The sequence below is a fragment of the Molothrus ater genome (genome assembly GCF_012460135.2).
Source record: "Molothrus ater isolate BHLD 08-10-18 breed brown headed cowbird chromosome Z unlocalized genomic scaffold, BPBGC_Mater_1.1 matZ_random_MA36, whole genome shotgun sequence".
NCBI lineage: Eukaryota > Metazoa > Chordata > Aves > Passeriformes > Icteridae > Molothrus > Molothrus ater.
This window is the reverse complement of record NW_026530821.1, coordinates 843906-861053: the sequence shown is the minus strand read 5'-3', so window position 1 is coordinate 861053 and position 17148 is coordinate 843906.

Genomic DNA, 17148 nt, shown 5'->3' with positions numbered 1-17148 from the left:
CAGATTTTCCAAATGCCTCAGCTGCTCCTTTTACTTTTTCACTGCTGTCAGCTTTACTGTGCCATGAATCTGGAAAGAGAAGCACGGCATGGCAGGGGTTTAAATGATGTCAGAATTTCTCTTCCTTTCTCTCCTCCTTTCCTGTGTTCCTCACCAGAGAGGATGAAATTAGAACGTGAATTGTGACTGGCAGGTATTAGTCATATCACTTAGTGTCTAATCAAAGACACAAGAAGGATTCAAATGCCTAATTTCATTGCCTAAGGGAAGGGCAGATCAATCTGTTGCACACAATTTCCTTACAGGCACTGGGGAGCATCAGCTGAGGACTGGGTGCAGCTTATCTCACCCTGAAGTCTGCACATGATCAGAAAAATCCCTTCCAGAGTTTATTGTCCAGATTTGTGCTGAGCCTGACTATGGTGTGGACTGAATGACTCCCGCCTTCAGGCTCCTCCTTGGGAAGGAAGAGGTGTTGGAACATGCCTGGAAAGGAGCAGCCAAAATGAAGGAGGTATCTCTGGAATGGAAAAGGAGCTGTTATTCCAGAATATGACTCTAAGCAGGACCCTCACTGCCCCCACTGCTTGGGATTGTCCCCTGAGGAGGAATATCCACTGTCTATACAGGGAATCAAAGAAGGTGGGTTAAGATAATTATTTGCAGGTAAATAACTAAATACAGCTTAAATTATGGTCTGATATTTCTCTCAATGGTATTTTACTCTCTTCAGAGAACTAGTGCCATCACTTTGGTTTCGGAGCAAAATTCTTTTAAAAATCTCTTTATATGCTCTTCTGAAAGGCGCTATAATGTTTTCACAGTATTATGGTGCACCACAGCACACAAACCTTAATAATTTCTGTCTCCATAAATATGTGATAGTAGTTCAGTGGCCCATGGGATGGGCACCTGCAGCATATATTTCTAATAAAAATAGAGCAATTTTTAAAGCAAACAATATTTGAAATAATTCAGGGCCAAGTTCAGTTTTAAGAATGTGTCTTTGACAGTAAAAATTTCAAAAAAATATATCTTTCTTAGAAAAATAAATTTATAATTTTAAAATTAAAAAAATATTTTTCTTAGATTTTCTTTTCCTGGATGTATAATACATAAAGAAACACATGTAAGAGAAGATAGACACTGAATCTTTGAGGCTGGAGTAGAATTCTCAGTTGAAAATGCCAGGCAGATTTGCAAGCTAAATTTGAAGAAAAAAGCCTGTATCCAACATCCAATTAGAGCTACAGTCAACACTGTAACGATGGAAGGTCCCGACATAAAATTGTTGTTACTCTAGTTATGTTGACTTTTCTTCCAGGAACCAGGATAAGGGAAATGAGACAATTTACTAATGAGAGTATTGTTACTATTCTGATAGGATTTAAAGTATAAAATAATGTGTTTTTTGTGACAAAAAGTCGTGATATCAAAGTCATTGACAGAACTAAATAATTTGGACTGTGATGTATCCTGAGTACTCACCTCCTGGATTAGTCCCATGAGACGACTGATGATATTTTATGCCTGCTAGCAAAATGCTAGAGCTGTGACCCTCTATGTGTTACTTCCAGTACCAACATCCAGCTCTGAGGTCCCCAGCATGGGAGGACATGGATCTGTCTGAGCAGATGAGAGTGATGGAACATCTCCTCTACAAGAAATGCCTGAGACAGCTGGGATTATTCATCCTGGACAAGACAAGGCTCCATGGAGAGCTTATTGCCACGTTCCAAGTTCTAAAGGGGGCCTGTAAGGATAACCTGGACAGCCTTTTTAATAGGGCATGTAGCACTGGGATAGGGGGTAACAGTGTTATGTTAAAGAGGGGTAAATTCAGACTATATGGAAGGAAGAAATTGTTTATTAGGAGAGTGGTGGAACTCTGGCACATGTTGCCCAAAGAGCTGGTAGATGCCCCAGCTTGAAAATGTTTGGTGCTGGACTGGGCCCTGAGCAACCTGCTCTGGTGGAAGATGGCCCTGCTTGTTACAAGGATTTTGGACCAGATGAGATTTGAAGATGCTTTTGAACCCAATTCATTCTGTGATTCTGTAAATATCCTGTCTTATTTGAGGTGGTGATCTGGGATCAGCCACACGGTTGGTAGCAATCCCTTTTCCTTCTGTCTGGGATGAGTCTGTAAGTACAAAGGTATTTAATGAGATCTGAAGTACAAAGGAATACTGCAGTTTGTTTTTAAAGCTTTGGAACACTGCTGCACTCTACAAAAACACTGAATGAAGTGTAATTCAACAGGCTTGTCACTTCTGGGATATTTTGCTTTTGGCTTTAGTAGCTGTAATTCATAAATTTGATAGTTTTTGTTAGGTTTTGGACAGAACTGTGTCTAGACAACACCTTTTACTACTCTGTGTGGTGTAGCAAACTTTTTGTCTTCATTAATGGTTCTCCCATCTTCCATGTTCCTTCAGATCAGCCACCTTAGCTATTCTGTGGTTCTGTGTCTCTGTGACTCCATGATGTCCTCTCATGACAGAAAAACCAACATAGCTACAGAAAATCTGTGTAGGGATTAGGATTGCATGTCCCTTGTGCAAGTGACTAAAATACCCTTTAGAATCCACCAAACATGAGATTTGAGTTTTAATGGTTATTCCAACCAAAGAGCAAAGCCATAATGAGCTGCATTCAACTAGTAGACTTTGGCACTGGTTCAAAGTAATTTCATCCAATTATATTTAGATGAAGTTTTCCTTTTGAAATACAGTGTTTTATCTAACTGAAATTAGATTTGCCATATAAATTGCTATTAGGAGCAACACAGTTCAGTTGACTGATTTTTTAATAGGCTTTTATGGTAACAGAATTAGTTCTTCACTGTTACAGAATTTGCATTGAGATATCTCTTTCAGCATCATGATGATGTTGATGGCAGTTTCTAAATAAACTAGTTGAATGTTTATGCAGGAATGACATCTAAATAAGTAATGCAAACCAATAATTTCAAAATCTCTTCTCATCTGAATATTCTGTGGGCTCCTGTTATAAAGATTGTGATGATGAAGTCCTATAGCTGGAGACAAGCTTTATGAAATTTAGATGCAGATCCCTTAGGAATTTTTATTTGAAAACAATTTCATGCAGGCATGGATTTACAGTTCTAGATGGGATCCATCCCATGGAATAAGTGTTGAATAGCCTATTTTATGAGTGGATAATTTCTGCAGAGATAATGACCACAGTAATATGATGTGTGGGGATCAGGATTAATCTTCTAAATTTGGACTTTGATGAGAAAGGAATGCTGTATCCTAAAAGAAAGACACTTCTGTTGCACAAAATGCTATTAGCAAGCTGAAAAGGCTACCTTGCGTTGAAACAAAACTTCCAATTGCCCTGATTAGATGACAGGAGAAGTTGATGAAAAATGTTTTGAGGACATTGAAAAGTAAGAATTGTTGCTGGTTATTTTCCAGGAGACACAAGTGAGTTGGTGTATTTTAATGGACATCTCTTTCCAGATTATAATTTTTATTCTTAGCTGAGCTAGCACATAGGGGCAGCAAATCCTTGTGGGAATTGGTTTTTTTGCCTCCTGTAACACATTTCAAGTCTTGGCTGTCTGCTAATATTCGTCTGTAATTCAGAAAAAGATTTTGTAAAGGACTGCTGATTAATTTATTTAAAAAAAAAATCTACTCAGAGGTGGATGTTATGTAGTAACATTTTAGAACACCCCCATTGAGACCTGAAGTAGAGTACTAGGGTCTGAAGTCAGTGCATGTTTTAACAATAATTCTCTTAGGCCCTGGGTGAGTGGTTTACCCTGTTGAGCAGTGATTTAACCAGCTGGGGAGCTCCAGACAGACACCCACACCCTGCTGAATTTGATGGACATAAGCAGCCACTTGGAAGTTGAGCATGTGGTTAAGTGCTTTTCTCAGCAGGGGCTCTGGATGAGTTTTGAATGTCACTGTAATATGCTTTTCCAATATAAGAAAAATATGTTTTCTGCATCTCTTTATTACAGAATCTGTTCATTCTTTTGACACTCTTATGCCCCCTTTTCCTATAAGAAATTAAATTGCCTTTTCTACAACATTCTTTTCTACTACAGCCAGTAACTCCATATTTGAAAAGAGTCTCAGGGATGGAAAGCAGAAGAAGAACAGATGAACTGTTTAAAAACTTTCATTCGTATGTCCTTAGTAATAAAGTGCAAGGGGAAAGAAATTCAAAGCATGTGTAATGCATAAGTAGAATGATTTCTAAATAGGATTGTTTCCACATTTTCTATGAGCCATCAATATCCCTTTAATGATCCATCCCCAAATCCTGAGAAATGGTAGAATGTGCATTGATGCCCACCTGGTGTTCTGATGGGGTCCCATGATAGAGAGAAGCATTTTTATTTTACTTTAGTTTTTCCAAGAACATATTCTTTTTCTTCCAGCATAAAACCCTGATTGCAAAAAAATACCCCCTCAAAAATATGAAAAGTATCTTAATAGCTTTCCTTTTCCTTTCAACCAAAAAACCAGGTGAACTTCTTCATAAAGATGGTGTGGATGTGCATAATTCAGATGCCAGATATTGCAAAACTGAAGGAAAATGTCTTTTAAATTTACATGTAGAAGATTTAGGCTGTGAGAGATCAAACAAGGTCAGTGTCTGCTAGTCAGCTGACATAGTCTGAATTAGAACCTGACTCTCTGTATTAACACAGACCCAAACTTGTTCCAGAAAAAAATACATAAATACATGAAATACATGACATGTTTTGCATGTTTTTCTTTTTTTTTTCTTTTTTCTTTTTTTTTTTTAATTGAGTCCTAAGATAATAGGTGCAGGTTACCTGTGAACACAGATTAGAATTTTCTTAATTTTGCAAAGTGGAAGTTAAACATAATTCTAGATTTAATAATTTGCATTGGAAGTACACATAAGTGGCCTTTGAAAATGGAGGAATTTTGCCTTTGAAGCAGAATGATGACTGTCACAGCACTATCTGTAATTTTGCAGTGTATCCTGTTTGTCTGCATACAAATACCAAAGATTTGGCACTTTCTTCTTTTCAGAAGGTGAGGGGGATGATTCTGTGTGTCTAATGTCCAGGCTATTTGGTATTCTTTGATCCCAGTTTTGATGTTTTGTCATGTCACAATTCTCGTCGGATTCCTGTCCTTTGTGTTTTGTGCGTGCTTGTCAGGAAAAAAGTCCTGGTCACTGCTTAGACATTTATAGGCTGCTTCAGACGCTTTGGAGGGAAGGAGGAATAACAGGTAGTTTGACGTAGAAACTGCTGTGATTTGTGATTTGATGCTGTTTTGCTCCCCTCCCCCCCTCACCCCCCTCCTACCATTTCTAACCTTGCATATTCTTCCTCTTAATGAGGTTATTATTGCATCTTTTAAAGAAACTTAACCTCCCTCAGAGGAGGATAGCAGAATCTCAGGCTTTAAGTCCAGTCAAGTGATTTATTTGAATTGCATAACAGCAGGAAGAGCTGATGCTGGGTAACTCTGGGGAGGCAACCTGAAAGAAAAAATTCCTGGGCATTTATACCTCTACAGTCTGAGTTTCCAAACACTTATGTAGCAGTTCAGACGAATAATATTGGGGTCTGGGGTCTTCCTGTTGCTCAGCATGTCTCTCTGTTGTCTCTGGATGGTCTATTTTTTTATCTTACCTTATCTCTGTTTTCTGCTGATAGCTGGAACTTCCTTATCTTCCAGCTCCAGCCATCTCTTGGGTCCCTCTTTCAGAGAAGTAGATAAAAGCTCAAAAGTTCAAGATACCTGCTTGAAAGTTCACAGCTTACAGCCTAAGGCTTCAGAAGATTTAGTAACTAGTTGTTAACTCCAGACAGCTTCAGACCTGTATCCAATATTCCTTAACACATCCATCACAATCTTTTTGCTCTTCACCAGTCTTGGTTGTCACCTGGCTGGAACTCCTCTAGCTTGTCATCCATTGAAAGCAATGTCACTTCTTAAATGGCTTGCCATGGAGTGGGAAACACAAGGTGCCAGAATAAAAATTTCATTACTTAGATGAGAGTCAAGGAACTAAATGTTTCTTTGCTGTTAACAAATCTCCTGGAGATTGGGCAAAAATTAATTATATTCCCACCTGGCAATGCTCAGCAGCAAAATTCTGCTAACACCCTGCAAAAAATGTGAGTATGGCCTTTGATATGGCTGTTGGCCCAATTGCTGGGATTTTCACAACACATTTAGGTTATGTGTATGGTCCTCACAAAGTGAACGCCCAAGACTTGTGGCTGAGGTCTCTTCTGATTCTTACTTGCTTCTATTGTCTTGTTTCTGTGTTTTTTGTCTGTTTGGTTGGGTTTTTTTTACACTTTACAATGGGTTATGCACACATCTGAAGGAAGATGGAAGTTTCTGCTCTTCTCTGCTGTGCTCTGCAGGCTTTATCCTCCCCCTGTGGATAGTCCATGCATGGAGATGGCTGCAAAGAAAGAACAGTCAGCACAGGTTCAGCTGTACAGAGAAAATACTCAGCTAATTGTAATCAAATAGGTCCCATCCTAAGAAGACTTCATGATCTATTTCTCTGTAGAAAGCTTCCTGTCAGCACTAGCTCTGCTGAAAAAAGCCCCAAACCTTCTCCAGAAGAGATCCTATGGGCAAACAGGAAGAAAAGTACTGTGAAATACATGCGGTAAAGTGAACTCTAGTTTGCATTTCAGAAACTCCATCCTTTTTCAGCAAGCTGGAGGCTTCTTGTACTTGAAGACCCTCATAGACTGTGATGATTTCTGGCTGGAAGGATTTGTTTATTTTGGTATTCGAGAGATTGTCCCTCTTTTCTTTTTCTGTGGGGGTATTGCAGAAAAAACTTCTGCCCTGCTCTGACCAAAGTTGTGTGCACCTCAAAACTTTTTGCAGAGCATGTTCACACATCATGTTGTATATTTTTTATTTGATTCATAACAACAGCAACAACAGCAACAACAACAACAACAACAACAACAAGAAAAAGACTTTCAGCAAAATCATTGCCTGATTGTGTAGACAGGAGTAAAGTTTTGTGCTTAGGAGGCCAGTCTTTCTCCCTATCCACTTTCCTTCCTTTTTCCACCTAAGTCCCCAAAAATTAAATCACTTGAAATATCTGAAACAGAGCTGACAGACACCTTGCTGGGGTTTGCCCCTTGCCTTTGAGGCATGAGCAGAAAGGAAGCACAGGGGATACTCTAATGTCAGCCAAACCATGCTACAGCCCCTGAAGGAAACAACAGTTGGAGGCACCTGAAAAAGGCACGACTGGAGTTGCAAACAAAGCACCACTGTATTTGGGGGTGGATTGCAGGGGTTGCTGCCCAGTGCTCCCATTTACTCTAAGGAAGCACAAGACTCAGTAGATGGTTTACCTTTGTCCCCTTACTGAGCAAAGGAACAGTTCTGACCACTGGCTAAATGGCTCCTGGCTTTTTGTTGACATGGCCCAGCAATGCCCCCCAGATTTAGCTGCAGCTCTTTGACTTTCTACTCAGAAACTTGTAGAGTGAAACCTGCCTCTGATGCTGAAGGAGAGAACATCACTAACCTCACCCAAATCATTCAAGGTCCTTGTATGCTGAACTCTTTTAGGCAGCTAAAGGCAACTAATGCCTCCAAACAAAATGAATATACTATTAAGTAAGCAAGAGAGACAGTGAACTAAGCTGCAGAGAGAGCTTCACCACCTCAACATTATTTCTTTGATTGATGTTTAAAGCAACAGTAGTGTTGCAGAAAGGCACCTGATGGTTCCTGGTTGGAAAGCTGGGTCTGAGCCAGCAGTGCCCTGGAGCCAGGAGGGACATTCCTGGAAGCACCAGGCCCAGCATGGCAGGCAGGCCAGGGAGGGATTGTCCTGCTCTGCTCTGGGCTGGGGTGGCCTCACCTGGAATATTGTATGCAGTTTTGGATTATTTCCTTTTGTTCCTAACACCAGCAGGAGTACAAATATCTTTATTCCTCTTGTATTTCCCTCCCTCCCTCCCTCCCTCCCTCCCTCCCTCCCTCCCTCCCTCCCTCCCTCCCTCCCTCCCTCCCTCCCTTCTGCTTTTCTTTTTTTTTAATTTTTTTTTTCTTTTTGTGTGGTGGTAGTGATGGACTTAGATGTTGCCTGAAAATTTTAATCCTCCCCATTAATGAGGCCCCTTTGTAGAAGCCAGAAGTCATTGAAAATGTTACTTTTGCTCTGAGAGTAGTGTTCAGGGGTGATGATGGGAGAAAGTAGATCACTCGGTTCCATTGTGGCCTATGACTCCCTATTCCAAAGAAGGGTATTAATGGCATGATAGTACTTCGAGAGCTGAAAATACTAATGAGACAATCACAATAAACCCCCCTTTTGGCCTACTGTATCTATAAAGAACTTCACTTCCTCACAGCATGTGTCCAAGCTGTCTTTAGTGCTCATTACACTGAAATCAGTGAGCTCCTCCATGAGACAAGTAGTTATTCCCAGCTTTAAAATGAAGGGCACTGGTCAAAGAAAAACCACAATTTTTCTCAAGGTTAAAAAAAAAAAGAAAAAGAGACCATAAGCAAAATCAGGAATAGAAGACTGATCTTCATTCTCAGGACCATGCTACATCTTGAAATCCACACTGCCTCTCAGATGTTTCATTTGGTAATTTATATATGCAATGGGGAAGGAATATGAGATAAGGCAGGTTCTCTAAAAACATGTGATTGTACAAGTGTGTTTAAAATAATTTCCATGTGGCTCAGTATCTGCTTAGTGCTTTATACCCTGATGATTGATAAACCTCTTGGCACTAGAAGAAAGAAAATAAAAGCTTTTACTGCTACAGAAGGGTTTCTCTTACAAGCTCACAGTCCCATTGTCCTCACCCAGTGGTCCTCACCATTTCTTCCTCCACCTCCTGGAGAAAGAAATTTTTTTCAAAAGCAAGAACATGGGAAACAAAAATTGGAGTGATTTTTTTGATTATTATTTTTATGAAGATAGACCAGCAGTCTGGTTATCAGATATGCAAACAGAGCCTGCTGCAGGAATCTAGGAGACATTGCAAAGGCAACCCTTCACTTTTCTGCCAAGATGATAAGTGCACAACTGATATTTCACAGTGAAAAATCTCCTGGCTCATTCTTTTGAATTGTGAAGCACAGGTGTCTTTGCAGTAAATGAACACATGAGTTTTTGTGACCTGCTTCCCACCCTTGAAAAAGCACTTCAGTTTTCAACTGCTCCAAGAGCATTAGTAGAAAGTCCAGGCCTTACCAGGGAACTCATTATATTGGCAACAGACTTAATTTTTAATCTGAGTTGCAGAAATGTCCCTTAGTGTCCTGATACATTTAATATTTACTGCTTCAAGCAGGCTGGTCTCAGGGGGGAGAGAAGAGTAATTTCTTTCTGCATTCCATGTCTGCTGGAGTTATTTTTAACTTTTGTCAGGGTGGCGAGTTTCTTGCAGCTGCTTTACAAAAGGAAAAGTATGTGGCATGTGAATCAATTTGAATCAGGTCCGGGGATTACAAAAGAAAATCTGTGCACAGAAGCTTGGCTTTCACTTACTACCGTGTCACACAAATATACCCTCTTCATATAATTTACTCATTTGGACATAGAGTAGAACCAAACACACTTTTTTGGCTCTAGGGAGTGCTAGAACCACTTTTGAAGCCAGCAGCAGCAGCAGAAGAAATGTATTTGCCTCTCTGGTCCTGTGTATATGTGTATGTATATTCAAGAGACTAAAAGAAAAAATCCTTTCATTCTGCATCTTCTCTACCTTTATCCGTGCTCCTCATTGCAATACCTGATTTCTCCCTACTGTAGAAATCTTGTGACCTTCCTTATCCAGAAAGCTGAAGTTTCATCTTTGTTACATATACAGCATAAACACGATTGGCCTGGTTGTCTCCTTTCCCACTGCCATCAATGATTCAGCTACTTCAGATCATCCCTCCCCTTTGCCTTTACAAAGCCTGCTACTCCTCTTTCCTATACCTTTGCAACCTCTTAGTATGTCTTCTTTATTACAACACACAAGAGATTGTGAAATTCTCTGTGCTATAGGATTTTTATAATGCAATCCCACATCCCTTCCAGAAATGCCAGCTGACAGAGACAAACAAACCAACTTAGCTGAAAAAAGGGAAGCTTTTGCCATTAGTCTGTGATGTTGGCTTGTGAGCTGTAAGATTTTATGTCATCCAATCAGCCTTTTTTATCCCTTCATTTCAGCTGCTTGGTGTAGAAATGAGGAAAGCAAAATGCTGTAATAGAGCAGCTGTGTGAGATGTATCCATATGTCTGTGGTCCTCTGCCACTATCCTGAATGGGTTGACCTTATTTTCTAAACTAGGTCTCTGAAGCAAGTGAAGGATAAGAGGATGAGAAAATGGATTTTCCCCTCTCTAGAAGCTGATATGTGTAACCATCAGCAACAGTAAGGAAATTACTTTCATATCTTACTTTAATAATTGATCTGCTTGGCTATTTGCAGACATCCTTGCAGGGTCATCACCTAAGGGATCTGTCTGCTGTACTGATCCAGCCACCAGAAAGCAGAGTTCATGTGACCTCTGTATGGGAAAAAAGTGGAAAAGGCTGCCCCTGTCATGGCTTCAGCTGATCCCCTGTGCTCAGTCCTGCAGTAAGAGCCATCCCAGGAGCTGAACCTGAGAGTGATCAAAAGGACCTCCCTCCCCAGCAATGACTTTCTGCCAACTTGAGTAATTAGCAACTTGTGCTTCATCCTAAGGAGCAAATCCTGCCTCACTGAGTCTATGTGTTCTGAGATCTAAGAACCAAACAAAATTAGGTCCAACACCTCCAGACTCTACAACTCCTACATTTGGAGACTGTGTGCCAGGGAAGAAAGCCAGTCAAATTCCTTCCTCTGCTGAATTTTTTGAGTCTTTAGGGTATTAAGTATAAGTTGAAACACCTGGGGGGTTTATCTTCTTCCTCTATTTCCCCCTCTTCTTCCTGGATTCATCTAGTTAAATCAATCTCTGTATTAGGAAGATATAGTCCAGGACACACGTGAGTAAAGTTTTCCATCTCATTCATCCTGTAAAACTTCTCCTGGATTTCAGCTCTTATTAGGAACCCCAACTCCCTGTCTCTGCTTTTATGTGCTCAGGATGCCTTTTCTTCTTTTAAACTTTTTGCGTATTAGCTGAAGCCATAATTCTTATGAAGGTGTCTATAGGAATGAAAATGGTACAAAGCAAATGCATCCTTAATTTAAGAATATCATGTCAGGGAAACAGAAAAAGTTTATAAATCCCAGAAAGGATTTCTGACTCCACAGACTAGGAGAACCATCTGTGGGAGGAACAAGCCCTCTCTGCATGCAGCTGTGGCCTCTGAAAGCAACCTGCTGAATCCTGAGAGCTCCTGCTGTATCCTGAGAGCTCCTGCTGTGATGAGGTTTCTCTGTAAGGAAATACAAGCTGTTTAAGCCCCTTCTGGGTTTCTAATCCTCACTTAGGAATAATTCCAGAATAGTGTCTGAAATTATGTTTGGAATGTTGGAGTATCTTTCTTTTCCTGACCTCTCTTCAAGACAGATTTTTAGGGTTGAAAATGTGTCACTGAAAATAATGATGAGCAGATCTGGCTCTTCTCCTGAAGAAAGATGATGCCCCTTCATTAATTGCTGTGTGGAAAAGCATGCTTGTTGTTGTGTGAGTGCACTATTATCTCACACACCAGAGTGGAGGCATGTGCTTGTATGGGTCTAGATCAAGCCTTTGAGCACGACTCTTTGTGGGCTGGTTGCTTTCTGTGTCCCTCTGATCTGAAAAAGATAGCTGGTATGATCCCTTTTAGGTTCAGACTTGGATGTAAAACCCCTTCTTTTTTTATCTTCTGTGAATATTTTGCCTTGCTTGGCTTTTCTGTGTATCACAAATGGTAATAACTGGAGAACAGGCAGGAATTTTTTTTTTAGATGAAGTTTAATTTGCTCCTTTCAGGGTATGAGGCACCATCCATTTTTGGAGCCCTCACGTTCTTCTAGTCGAGGAGCAAATGACACCTTGAACTCACACAGATGCCTTTTGGCAGCAGCTGACTTGCAAGCAGGAATATGTGCTGCAACTGAGTTTGAGGCCTGATATTCTGACCTGATGCAGAGGAAATGTGGTTGTGACTGCTGCTCAGTGCGGAGGAAGTAGTAGGAAGAAGAATGGCATTCAGGTGTGAATTTCTTGAATGTGAATAATAAATTTGGATCCTGAGATTTGTGTGAAAACTAGAAACACACAAAAAGCTGCTATAAAAAGTTAATTATTTGTTTCTGTTGACAAAGAAGTATATTTTTTATTTATGAATAGAAGATACAAGGCTTTCTAGCTTAAAGCATCAATATTAAAACCACAATGTGCTTCAAACTGGACTCTTGTTCACCCACCTTCACCTACACACACACACACACACACACACACAGAGAACTTGACATCAAGATAAAGGAATTTGGATTCCTAAAAAAACTTTGAAGTCTCAGCTTGATATGCAGAAATCCTTGAGGATATACATGATATGTGCTCTGCTTTGAAGAAGACTGTGAAATGTTTGCTGAAACTACTGGGCCAAACTCTATTCTCAATCCAACCAGGTACCCAGCAGTGAGTCACAGAATCAGAGAAGATTTTTTCTTCTGTGCAGGAAGTCAGGAACTCAATATGGCTTTGTGAACTACAGGGGTTAAATTCAAAATCCATCTTTGCAAAATTTCATTTGTATTGTAACTAAAAACCATGGATTTGCAGCCATTTCCTTGGAAAATGAGATTTGTGTGGCTTAAAACAAAATAGTCTCTTTGTTATACACATTTCTGCCAGAAAAGATCTGAGTTAATATTTTGATGCTTAGGGTGGAGCTTGGGGATTTGCTGTGTGCATAATATACTTTTGAAATACTCCCAGACTTGATGTAATTTATATTCTTTATCAGTACCAAACTCTAAGTCCCCTCGCCCCCCTTGCTTGAAAGGTTTGGAACTCCATCTGCTCCAAAACTTGCATTTCTTCCAGCACCTGGAAAGTGACAACATTTTACAGCATAATTTCCAGGGGTGTAAGTATTACATGAAATACAATCATCATATCCCATCCTTCCACCCTGGTGTTTTGATGTGTTTATCATGAGGTCTTTTTCAAGTCTCAAATACTTGCTTTGTACACATGAGCTTTTTATGTTTTTTTCATTCTTTCCAAGATGGGGGCTTGAATATTGTTTGGGTTTTTTTTTTTTTTGTAGTGGGTTTTTTTTGTTGTTGTTGTTGGTTTTGGTTTTTGTGGTGTGGTTTTGGGTTTGGTTTTTTTTTTTTTTTTTTTTTGTTTGTTTGTTTGTTTTTTTTTTGTTTGTTTGTTTTTTTTTTTTCCCTGTAGGGGTGGAGAGAATGGCATGAGGACTTTTTATTTGCTTATTTGATTGTTTTGGTAAAGTACTAGTCATTTTTTTTAAGTATAAAACCAAACCAACAAAGATAGGCTTTCTTCACTGATGGCAAAAATTCACCATGGTTATAGACTTACTACAAAATTATTACAGCACTTCAGGACATCACATTTAATTTTCAAAATGGTGCTTTTCTGCTCCCTCCATACAATGTGAAAAGGTTCTTAATTTGTTCACTGATCATCCTTGGTCTTCTGCTTTGGGCTTCAGGGTTACAGCTCCAGGCACCATTCTCACCCAGATTCTGCTTTTTATGCTACATATTACACTCTGGTAGATATTTAGATGTACAGACAGTGAGAGCAGTCTATTAGTTTGGTAATCAGCAAAAGATTGCTTCAGGTGCCTACTTTTCTAAAAGATTCCATGAGCTTACATGTGAATCTACTAAATTGTTATTTCTGTGCTAAATTCCTTGAAACTGGTTCCTGAACTGTAGCATTAGTGCATTTCAGGTAAAATAAGGAGGGTTTTGGCTTTAAAGCTACATTGTGTTTGCTAGTATTACCACAAAAAAAGATTTAAAAGAGCCCTGCAGCAACATGGACAGTACTTGCACAGAGTACAAAAGTTTTATGCTGCAAAAGTTAAGCTCTACGCTGCACTTTTACTTACAGCACAGAGCAGCAGCTGTTAAAAATTAACATGTTTTCTGGCTTGCCATTCTGTACCATAAATCATGGTTAATGGAGTCTTACAGGCAAAGTCACTTGGGGATTAGACTTAGGACAGGGAGCAGGAGACTTGATCCATTGCTCCTGCTGAAGCAGTGAAAACCATGAAAAACTGAACAGGAAAAAGTGGATTTCGGTCTCACATCCCCAGTGATGCTTAGTCCAGCAGTGTGAGAGAATGTTTGTACATTTTTTTCATAAGCAAAAGAAATGTACTTACCTTAGATGTTCAGTCTGTTGTCAGGATCAAGGTGAAGCTCTGGGGCTCCCACCCCACTGCCAAATTTTTATCCTCTACGTGACAGAGGATACATCCTTGTGGGATGCACAATGGCACGCTGGGCATGAGAACAGGAATGGGTCTAACTCCTGATGAATCTCTTTACTTTGGTGCTGCCATTGGTGGGATAAGACTCTGAGGGATGCTTTCATCCTGATAGAAGTGTGTCTATGGCCCAGCAATTAATGCCTCATGTAATTGCAGGAGCACCACACCAGAAGACTGTTCCAGAAAATACATGGGAAAAAGGGAAAATGTTGTAGCAGAAAATAAAGTGCTTTTATTCTTCAGGCCCAAGTGATGACTTTAGGTCACGATGATTGATAACTTCAGTAACATTCTTACAGCCTTATCATACAAACTATGCTTTCTTCCCATTTTTTTACCTTGGGCTGGTGTAATAATTTTTCATGGAGAGGCCAAAGGAAAAATATACAGAGTATTTGTCAAAGTCAGTAGAATACTTCCTTCCAAATGAGCCTGTTCACAGGCCTTGCATTTACTCTGTGTGATCTACGTAGAGAGGCCTTGGGAAGTAAAAGGACTTTGGATTAAATATATTGTAGAAAAAGCCTAATTTTGTTAGCTGAGTTGTACACTTTTGTCCAACAACAAAGATCACTTTTGGAGAAGTAAATTAGAGATTGTGAACTGTTATGAATGTAATCAGCCTTGGGGATGTGTTCTGTTTATTCTTGTATATTTTATTTTATTTTATTTTATTTTATTTATTTTATTTTATTTATTTTTGTTTGTGTTTTTGTTTGTTGTGTTGTTTTTTTTTTTTTTCTTATGGGAGCCTGCAGGAAGTGTAACAAATTTAAAATATGTAAGGAATAAGACTGATGCAAAAACACACTGCAGGAAAAACGCTATGGTAGGTTAATTACCTCATCAGTTATTGTAAGAAACAGCTACTGGCCCGTGGAAAGAAATGCTGCCCAACCAAAAATGGGGAATAATTAACACCTTTCCCTGCATGGTTACAGATAACTTATCAAAGTGAAAGCAGACAGAAGGGAAATTGCATTTTTTAATTGTCATGTTTAAATGACACTTTATGAAACAAGTGTCCTTCAGATTTCCTGCCAAATTCATCCATCAATGTAAGTTTTTTGCTATTTTTAACAGTCTTCTCCCAAAATTAAGAAAAGGAGACAGCAAGGGACTCTTGAAGAGTGTGAACTTTAGAAGGAGAAGCAGTCATCTGATCACCAAGATGATGAGAACACTTTACTAATACTCCACTGAAATTAGGACAAAATGTATGTTTTGTTCTGTCATGGTCCCAGCACAACCATTTTTTCCCTGTCTCCCTTAAAAGAGTGATTTGGTTAAATGTCAGCTGTGTTTGGTTACAGGGCATGGCTGCTGAGGCTGGCAGTGCTGCCTGGTGCTGAGAACCTTGCAGGTGACTGCCTGCCAGGGGCTGGAAAAGTTTCCACTGCCCCAGGGGCGCCACACCCCTCTCACCACACAGCTCAGTTACACCTGATGCAAACCTGCCTCTCCAACAACTTGCAGAAACGAGGTTTTAGATGGTAACAATTTGTCTAGAGCAAGATCACTTGAGCACAGACCATAGTGCTGCTTATAGAGATACTTGCATTTGTTGAAGATGGCTCTCTGACACTCATCCTGAAGAATCATCTTGTTGTTGTGAGGGATGGGGAATAACAACAAGGCTACAGTTCATTTGGCAGGTTCTGAGGACAGCATCCATCACCCTCAGCTTGGATCAAGTAGCACAGGAATGGCAGGCTGATTCAGCAACACATTAATTTTACAGCCATAAAATTATTTATAATGAATGAGTAACTTTAGAAATAATGGAAACCATGAAGATAATTCACAATCCAAACAAATAGAAGTCTGCCACTTTTCTCTGAAGTCCTGCCTTTAATGGAAGAGTAAAATTTCAGACTCTGCAGATGTCAGATTATTACACAGACAATGTTTCTCCTAGCCACAGTTAATAGTGATGTAGTGGCCAACTCTCCTGGGGAACCCAAGAGTTTGTAACATCCTATGTTCTGTTTGACTAAGGCCACACATTTGAACTGCCTATAGATCCTGTTAATGCTAATGTTTGGAGTAGTGTCCATGCACCAAATGGGGGTGATGAGTTTGAGCGCTTGTTCTCCAAAGATATCTCTAGGGAAATGTCTACTCCTACAGCTGCTCTTAGTCTTTTAGTCTTTTAAGAATGACTGGGTCAATTTGAACAGCAAGCCTTCTGGTCCCCAGCATTTAAAAAAATACATTTCTGCTACAGGAATTGCTTTAATTAACACCGTCTGAAGGATAGTATATGCTCACTCAAAGTATTTCTCTGAAAATATTTCCCCTCCACCTATTCTTCTGACATATTTTAGATTATTTTTTGCCATAGTACCCTGACCTCGAACTCTTCTGACTTCTATAACAACGTGACAATATATAACAGGGTGATGATATGCAGGGTCTCATCCTGGATGAAATGCAGTTTGGATTCTGCTCTATTCTACTCTGACTCAGAAGTGTTGTTAATGGTTTTTTAAGGAACAAATTTATTTGCAAGTGCTTGTGCTGGTCAGTATAGTCCTATTCTGCCTGGCAGAAGGCATGTAAAATAAATACTGAAACAATTTCAGACTAATCTGACAAGAAAGTGGTGCAATATCAATGAAATCGGAACAACCAATATTCTTCAGGACTGTGTATCTCAATGCAATAGGTCTATAAAGTCAAGGTCTATAAAAGAGTTAATGGGCTGCATCTTGTGCT